We start from the raw sequence: 9063 nt of genomic DNA on the forward strand, positions 1-9063 counted from the left end.
CATGCTTTCCTGTAAACTGCAGCTCTGTGAGCTGGGGGGGGGGGGGGCATTTTTTGCTGCATAAAAATTGAGAAAGGGCGTGGAAATAAAATTACAACGGGTATTTCCCAGACCTGCTGGGAGCAGCCCAATCCAGACCTGCCCTCTCTCCCTTTCCCACAGCTTTGAGATCGTCAAGCTCTTATACAGATGCTTCCTTTGAAAAGAGACGGCATTGGGTAGATGGCATATCACGGCTGCTTTCTTCCTTCCTGTCTCTGTCGCAGAGGCTGCTATGCTGGATTTTCCTAGGGGTAACTTGAGAGTCCGGGGTCTGTGCACAAGTTCCATAGAGTTCGCAACGCACAGGGACCAGACTCACAGGTATAGAGTTGGAGCGTATGTAGGCTACCTTACATAAGCTCTGAAAACCTTAGTGAGCAAGGATGCTCTTGTGGATAAGGAACAACTTGTGAGTTGGGGGTTCAAATCCCAGCTCTGTGACACAGACTCACTAAGTGACTTTGGGCAAGTCACTTAAATCTCTGGGCCTCAGTCCTTCATTTCTCCTTCCCATTCAGATTGGAAGCTTTCTGGGGCACGGGCTGTCTCTTACGATGTATTTGTACAGTATGTGTCATCAGATATTTGGCTGTGTGTCTGTGTTCTCTCTGTTTGCCATCCCAGCTCCATGCAGACAGCTGGCAGAGCAGACCTCGAGCAAACCTCCCAATGACCACAAGATCCGTTAAGGTATGAAGGCACCCAGCCTGGTTTATTGTTGCTGAAGCACTGTATAGGTACCTTATGATTGCTACAAGTACACTCAGTGCATGTATGCCTGTGACAAGGGATACAGCTCAGTTAGTGGCCGGACTTTTCACTATCCCTTCAGCTGGCCAAAGACACTCTCTTTGAGACTCCATTTTGGTATCAAGGTGTTCTGGTACCACCCTTCTGGAATGTGCTTTCGTTGAGTGCGTTGTGCCTAGCACTCCTTAGGAATGTGTGTTTCTGCACTATCAGCCCTGACTTTGCTTTATATTAGCAAAGCTTGGACCACTACTTTAGCCCAGGCCTCAGGCCTCAAACCAGGCCTCTGATTCAAAGGTTTATGTTTCAGGCCCTCTTCCTACTACAGTATGCAGTGCAATGGAGGCCTGATTTCAGTTGTGTTCTATAGATGCTACCAAAAGGCACACAAACAATGTTGAGTGGCTGGTTGTTTATATATATATTTATATATATATACACGTGCTGCGGAAGTTGAAATTTTTGTTCCATTGCAACAAACTCAGCCCCCATCTCTGCTTAGCTGCTACCCAAATATGTGTGGCTTTGCCCTGAACACGTACCAAACCTATACGGAAAATAACTCGACCCGCCTCTGTGGTGGTCAGACACAAAATAGTCTTAATATTTTGTCGCTTCAATTGCACAAACCACTATATCCTCCAAATGCTTGATAGGAGTTAAAAAGTGCAAATCTGCCAAATGCCAATTGTAACGTCATTGTCAAAGTGTTTTCCATTTTGTATGTAGCAAGAAGTGTTTCTTGTCTTTGGAGCGTTCAGAGCCGCTGCTGCAATGGGAACAGATTTCTTTAAATCAAAATGGTTATTTCACAGGAGAGTTTTACAAACCATTTTAAGTGAAACCAAATATTATTTTCAAGGAGAGTATGTCCATTGTCACAGCATGACCTGGCAAACCCACCACCAGAAACAATATTAGAAGCAGAAAGAAATTAAGAACTATAGGCATGGCGGAAAAGAGATTGTCTGAATGTATTTAAATGAAATACCTATCGCTGTTACAAGTTTTCAAACACAGAGGGCAAAACATACACTTTTGAGCTAACATTTTACATAGAACTGTACAGCAATGTCCCCACTCCCTCTCCAGGAAAAAAAAATAGTGAAAATGAGACATTTTTTATCTTCATTGATATTTTTCTGTGTGTGTGTGTTTGAAGTTTAACATTTTGCAGCATTTTGGTGGGACAGCTAATACGTAGGTTACACAACTAAAATGCAAGAAAAATCAAAGTTTGGACCTAAACGTGAGATGAAAGACTTTAACTGATGCTAGCAACTGAAAAGATAGAAGAGGAAGACAAAGAGTAGAAAAGCATCAACCACAATATGTGATCAAGATCACAAAGTTGAGGAAAGTGACTGGTAGCAGGTCTTGCCAATGCAGCTTTAGGGACTTCCATAGGCCAGTTTATAAATGTGTATTTGTGTGTAACACTAAGTTTCTCTATTTAAGTTATAAGATTTCTGTTCTAAAAGAATGGATCTGTTAATAAAAACAAAGAAAAAAATCTGAAAAAACGAACATTTTTTGGTCTTAAATTCAATTTTAGATTTGTTTTTCAAAGAAATTCCAAACAGTTTGAATTAAAATGTCTGTTTTGCACATAATCCATTTTCCATTGGAAAAAGTAACATTTTGACAGAAAATTTTTGACTAGCTAAATTAAGTGCAAAGCAGGTTAACCCAATGTGCCTCCATGTCTCCCTCTAGTGGCTGAACCAGGTTTAGTGGTTTAGGAGTCTGCGACTGCCTCAGGGCTAATGAAGCAGCCCTTTAGCTCAGGCAGCAGAAGCTCGGTGCTTCACAGGATTCCAGGTTCAGTCCTCCCAGGCAACCCTGCCAGGAGCTTCAGAGTTGATGTCACAGCTGGACAGACCAGTAAGGGTCTCACTCATGTTGCATACAGATGTAACACCTATTCCTACTTGATATGCCCCTCCTTATACATCCAAGGATGTCTTTGGCCTTCTTAGCCACAGTGTCACACTGAGAGCTCGTGTGGAGCTGATTTCCACTACGACCGCTATGACCTTCTCAGTGTCACTGTTTTTTCTCTGAAACGCTGCCGGGGCTTCGGCTATGCCAAATGGTATCCTTAAAAAACCGAACATGGTGTCAGATCTCTCTGTTCCCATGAGCAATAAACTCATGTACACATGTTTTAAAAAATAAATAGCAGATTCTTCCATATTCGGCACTGCCTGTCATTAACCAATAAGTTCTGATTCATTCTCCGATCAGAAAAAAGACCATTTGTATATCTTCCTTTATGTTGCTGGTTTGTTGAGACCCAGGCCTGATGTCAGCTGCCTCAACAGCAATATTTTTCTTAGGCAGGAGTGCTGAAATCACGGAGTATGGTTATGGCAAGAGGTGCAAACTTCTCCCGTTATGCACACAGGAATCTCAGGATTAGTAGCCAGGCCATCTCTTGAGGCCATCTTAGATGAGCGGCTTTCATTGGGTCATTTATCAGGTGTAAAATCAAGGCACCGAGGAAGGAAACGGGCCACAGAGTGGTTTAAGAAGTTAGATTTGTGCAAGAGTCCACAGGTTACATCCTCACTGCAGAGCTAACTCATCTGATTTGCACTGGAGTGACTCGTCTCACATAGAATTCGGGGGGCGGGGGGAATTTTTCGACCAAAACTTTGTTTTTTATGGAACATGCAGATTTGGGGCAACTGAAACATTTTGTGCAATTGTGCTGAATTTACCAAATTGCTTCAGTTAAAAAAAATTCTGAAAACATTTTGATTTGAAACAACTTTTCAGTTTGAAATTTCCTTCAATTTTATTCAACATAAAATAAAAGCTCAAAATCGAAACAAAACATTTGTTGTGGGTGAAATGAACCATTTTTCTTTGACCCCAAATGAATTTTTTCTGACTTTTTGGTATGCTGCAAATTTTGAAACATTTTCATTTTGGGTTGATCTAAAACTAATCTTTTTCCTTGTATTTCAGGAGTGCCAGTGAACTGAGAAACCAGTTAGCTGCAGAGCTGTACTCCTGAGTTAGCCTAGCTCCAGTGAGACTGCCCAGGCCACAGAAATACCACTCATGTTGCCGTGTCCACAATGGCTCTGCTCTCACCTGAATGTGATGCTACAACTTCTCGGGATACATCCTATAGTTCTCCAGTGAGCTGAGCCGCTCTAGGAATTCTTTCCCAGTGAATTGTTGGAGAACTTGTCTGTCCTTTTGGGGCACACTGGGGAATTGTGGGAAGGCATTGGAGGACTCGTGGCACCGAATTTGTGCTAGCCTGCATCCACACTACAGAGCAGCTGTGTTAGCAGCTGATGAGTTGTGCTCACTCAAGTGGTACTCGCCGTTGGGACAACAACGTGAGCTACAAGCAACATTGCATTTGAAATAAGGGCTTTTGTGTGCAGACAGGACTCAAGTTAGGGCAGCATTTGAGTTATAACTTCAGCTGACTTTGCAGTGAAGACAAACTCCCAGAAAGACAAAGCTGCTCCTTGTTGACAGGGCTTTAGCGTATGTCTACACTGAAAAATAAAAGGTGTGTTCGTAGGGTGACCAGATGTCCTGATTTTTTAGGACAGTCACAATTTTTGGGTCTTTTTCTTCCATAGGCTCCTATTACCCTCCACCCCCTGTCCCGATTTTTCACGTTTGCTGTCTGGTCACCCTATGGGTTCTTAACCTGGGTTACCTAACTCAGATTAAAATTGCAGTGAAGACCCATCAACTTGGCTTTTAACTTGGGTCAGCAGCTCAAATTAAAGCCTTAGAGGAGCTGGGGGTGGAACTGAGCTGCTAACCCTGAGATAAAACCCAAGTTGCTGTGTCTTTACTGCTATTTTAATCCAAGTTAGCTAATGTGAGTTAAAAGACATACCTCTTTTTGCAGTGTAGACATATCCTTAGCTGGTGTTTCTGCAAGGATTGCCTGTGAACCGTTTGCAACCTCTTCTGTTCAAGAAACAGGACTGGAAGAGCATGTCTCTGCTTTGTGGGTGCCCTTTTGTCTCTGGCCCCAGTGTTGCATGGGGTCCTCCTCTCTGGTGCCCCTACTGGGCTCTCCCACAGATGTGCAATGGTCTTTCTCAGCCTGCGTCGTCTCCCAACTCACCCTCAGAGTGTTCTCCTCCAGCGGAGTCACGTAATGGTCCGCTCCGCTTCTGGGGTACTCAGTGTCCCAGTTGACGTACACAAAAGGTCCTTCAGCCCTCCTGGGCTTCTCTCAGTTCTCCTCACTCTTGTCAAGGCATTGACTTTCCAGGCTTTTTCCCCGTGGGGAGTCCAAAATTCCACATGAACTGGTTTCCCACCCCTCCTGGGCCTCTCTTCTCTTCCCCGATGTAGGGCTTCAATCAGGGCTACCCCTCAGGAGCTGATTCTGCTCTAGGTGGGTCTCTACACTTGACTTCCTCAGGCTTTTCCTGGAGGGGAACCTGCTTTGTTCCTTTCTCCAGGGTCTTCCTCCTCTACTGAGTCCCCAGCCCTAGTGAGTAATGTTCTGCCTGCTTCACCACCACAGCTGGGCTCGGTTTCTAATTTAGCCCCATTACATCCAACTGGGGTCACTAATTAGCTAGTATGTTGCCAGCTCATCAGAGAGGCTGAGGAATAGCTGCTAAGTCCTGGGCATGGGTATTTGTACCTTCTATAAATAAACTAACCATACCAAGAAAATCTTCTGATTAGGTCCTGCCCCTTTCTACTCTGAGGGGAAACTAGCCCTCGGTTTTGCCAGCACTGTGCAGTGTGCACTGTTTTCATATGATTTGGCTTGAGGCCTGTCTCCTTTACTGGAAAGTCTCTACTTCAGAAGCCTCAACAGCGTAACAAATGTTCCCTGAGTCGCCACCGACCTTTAGCCTTCCTTTCCTGTGTGATCTCTTTGGGCTGCTGCTCGCAAAAGGTGTCAATTGTGCTCCCACGACAGAGACGGCCTAGGAAGGGCTCCCTCATGCTGCAGTCTCCTGTAAAACAGAACCAATGTGGTGTGATAGAGGGGTTTCCCTTCACCCTCTCCCCTGGTTCTTGTCACACAGACAGAAAGCAGAAGACCAGAAGTCCGAAGGGCAGACAATGCGACGTTTATTGGGGTTCGTTTCCAAGCAAGCATATTCCGAGGCCTTCACACCAGTCGGGCTTATCTCTATATGCCGATAGAGTCTGTTCCCCAGGGTTCCCTTCCCAGCTCCAACGCCGCAGAGCCTTTACCCCGCGTCCCCCTTCCCGGCTCCAACGCCGCAGAGCCTTTACCCCGCGTCCCCCTGCCCGGCTCCCAAGCCGCAGAGCCTTTACCCCGCATCCCCCTGCCCGGCTCCCACGCCGCAGAGCCTTTACCCCGCATCCCCCTGCCCGGCTCCCACGCCGCAGAGCCTTTACCCCGCGTCCCCCTGCCCGGCTCCCACGCCGCAGAGCCTTTACCCCGCGTCCCCCTGCCCGGCTCCCAAGCCGCAGAGCCTTTACCCCGCGTCCCCCTGCCCGGCTCCCACGCCGCAGAGCCTTTACCCTGCGTCCCCCTGCCCGGCTCCCATGCCGCAGAGCCTTTACCCCGCATCCTCCCCTTCCCGGCTCCCATGCTGCAGAGTGTTTACCCCAGTGACTTTCAAACCTTTGTACTGGGGACCCATTTCACATAGCAAGTCTCTGAGTGCGACCCTCCTTATACATTAAAACCCCCTTTTTAATATATTTAACACCATTATAAATGCTGGAGGCAAAGCGGGGTTTGGGGTGGAGGTTGACAGCTCGCGACCCCCCCCCATATAATAACCTTGCAACCCCCGATGGATCCCAACCCCCAGTTTGAGAACCCCTGCTTTACCCCGCGTCCCCCTTCCCAACTCTGATGCTGCATTCCCTATTCCCTGTTCCCGTTCCCCCCTTAGCAAACATGATTCCAATTTCCCGTCCCCCCACTTCCTGTTTGACCCCAGTTTATATAGTAATATTCTCAGCTGTACCTTAACCAATCATTTTACTGAAATGTAACTAACCAATCCGAACATATTGTAACATAATTCTCTAACCAATTATATCCCACTACCCTCATTAACTTGCACCTAGCAAAATAAATTATACCGCAGACAGAAACAATTAGAGAACCAGACAGATTAACAATAGAAAAGTGGGAGCCATAAAGATAAAACGATACAGAAATGAGGGTTTCACAACCACAAACACTGAGAAGTGATTTCTTGCCAGACCGGAGGCTATCAGACTAAGTTTTCTTTAACCATCTTAAGATCTGTTTCTTTCTCTGGTGGCGATGGGCACGATCAGGACAGGACTGTATTCCTAGCAGCCCAATAGCACCTTATTTCAATGTGCCTGGTTTGGGATGTGAGGATGTGACCGTTCGCTTCCCAGCTTATGGCTGCCCCTGCCGCTTAGCCAAAGGCCTTAGCCTAAGAACAAGGCCTCAGACAAGCCTAGTAAAAAAATTGCAGAATGTTGGAAAGGGGTTTTGTTTCATTTCTTTAAAAAACTGTAACTGTTTCTAACCAAAATTGTTTTCTCTCTCTCTCCCTTCTATCCATGTGTCATTTAAAATAAAAGTATTTTCCTCTTTTGAAATAAGAAATGTTTTCCAAAAAATGATTTATCAGCTTAATCAAACGGTGGGATTTATTAACGATTATTTTTAAACAAAAAGAAAAGGAGTACTTGTGGCACCTTAGAGACTAACCAATTTATTAAAAATTATTTATTTAAAATATTAAAATTATTTAATAAAAATTATTTAGTTAAAATAAATTGGTTAGTCTCTAAGGTGCCACAAGTCCTCCTTTTCTTTTTGCGAATACAGACTAACACGGCTGTTACTCTGAAACCTATTTTTAAACACTATTCCTACATTGAAAAAAACCCATTCGTGACGTTTTCTTAGTCAAAAATGAAAACATCATAAAACACTTTCTTGATTAAAAATTTTCACACACACAAATGAACAAAAAGTTTAATTAAACAATTTTGTAGTCTGACAGCTTCATCTTGATGAGCTACCATCTGTACAGTCTCCATGGTCTTGGCTGTACTTGGACTGGAATTTTACAACGTGCTAACTAGCATATCCTGAGACCAAACCTTTAAATCCTAGTCTAGACAAACTGCAATCAACCGGAGGGTGAAAGAAGAGGCTGGTTTCTGGTTAAGGCACTCAAGATTCAGAGATCTGGGTTCAATTTGTAGTTCTGCCCACAGATTCCTTGACCAAGTCAGTGATGCTCAACGGTATTTATGCTCCTAACTTCCATTAAAATACTAAATACTTTTGAGATCTGGGTCTTAATTCTTTATGGCTCAGTCTCCCACCCACAAAATAGGCTTGATAATGCTGACCTACCTCAGTGGGGTGTTAAAAACTCACCAGCGGAGTCAATTAGCAAGAGAGGGAATTCCAAACCTGTCCACTCGGGGCTGGGTTCACACTCCCCTCTCTGAAACATCCCAGCCTGACCACAGAGTAGATCAGCAGTCCCCAAACTTTTGAGGGTCACACCCCCCTTTACCTCTGTCTGCGCCCTCTCCCCCACCCCAGAACCAGGGCCAAGAGTGGGGCTGGGGCTGCGGCTCCGGGGGAGTGGGGGAATGTGGACGGGATAAGGGGGCCGAGGCTGGGGCCGCAGCTGGGAAGCTGGTGGGTCTGGGGTCAGGAGCGGGGCTGTGGCCAGGGGCTGAGGCTGGGGGCAGGGGTGGAGCCACAGAAGGGTTGTGGTGGGGGCCGGCAGCCAGGCTAGCAGCCTGGTCCGGCTCCACTCCCAGCCTCACCCCCAGCCTCGGCCCTGGGCCAGGAACGGAGCCGCAGCCAGTGGTCAAAGCTGGGGGCTGGCGTGGGGCTGGGAGCAGAGCTGCACTGAGGCTGCGGGACGGGGTTAGGAGCAGGGCCCGGAGTCAGGGATGCAGTTGGGGGCAGGACTGGAGCAAAGCTGGGGGCAGAGTGGGGCTGGGTGGCGCTCTCTCCCCGTCCCCCATGGGAGCTGGCCTAGGCCCTACCGCACCCCCCCAGATGTTCCTCCATGCCCCCAACTCTCCAGAGTTTGGAGACCTCTGGAGTACATGGACCGCTGATCTGATCCAGACTGGACAGTCCTATGTTCCCAATTACCAACCAATCAGGATTCAAAGCCACTTAACGAGACCAATTTTCTGTCTTGGCAAATGTATGAATAAGAAAGTGACTCATGAATTGTAGCAGGAAACTCTCTCTGATCAATGAGCCCTGTGGTAATTCAGTGGCATAGCTACCAACAGGTGTTACTGGTGATATTGGAAGCTATC

Source organism: Eretmochelys imbricata, chromosome 14 (assembly GCF_965152235.1).
Source record: "Eretmochelys imbricata isolate rEreImb1 chromosome 14, rEreImb1.hap1, whole genome shotgun sequence".
NCBI classification, from domain to species: Eukaryota; Metazoa; Chordata; order Testudines; family Cheloniidae; genus Eretmochelys; species Eretmochelys imbricata.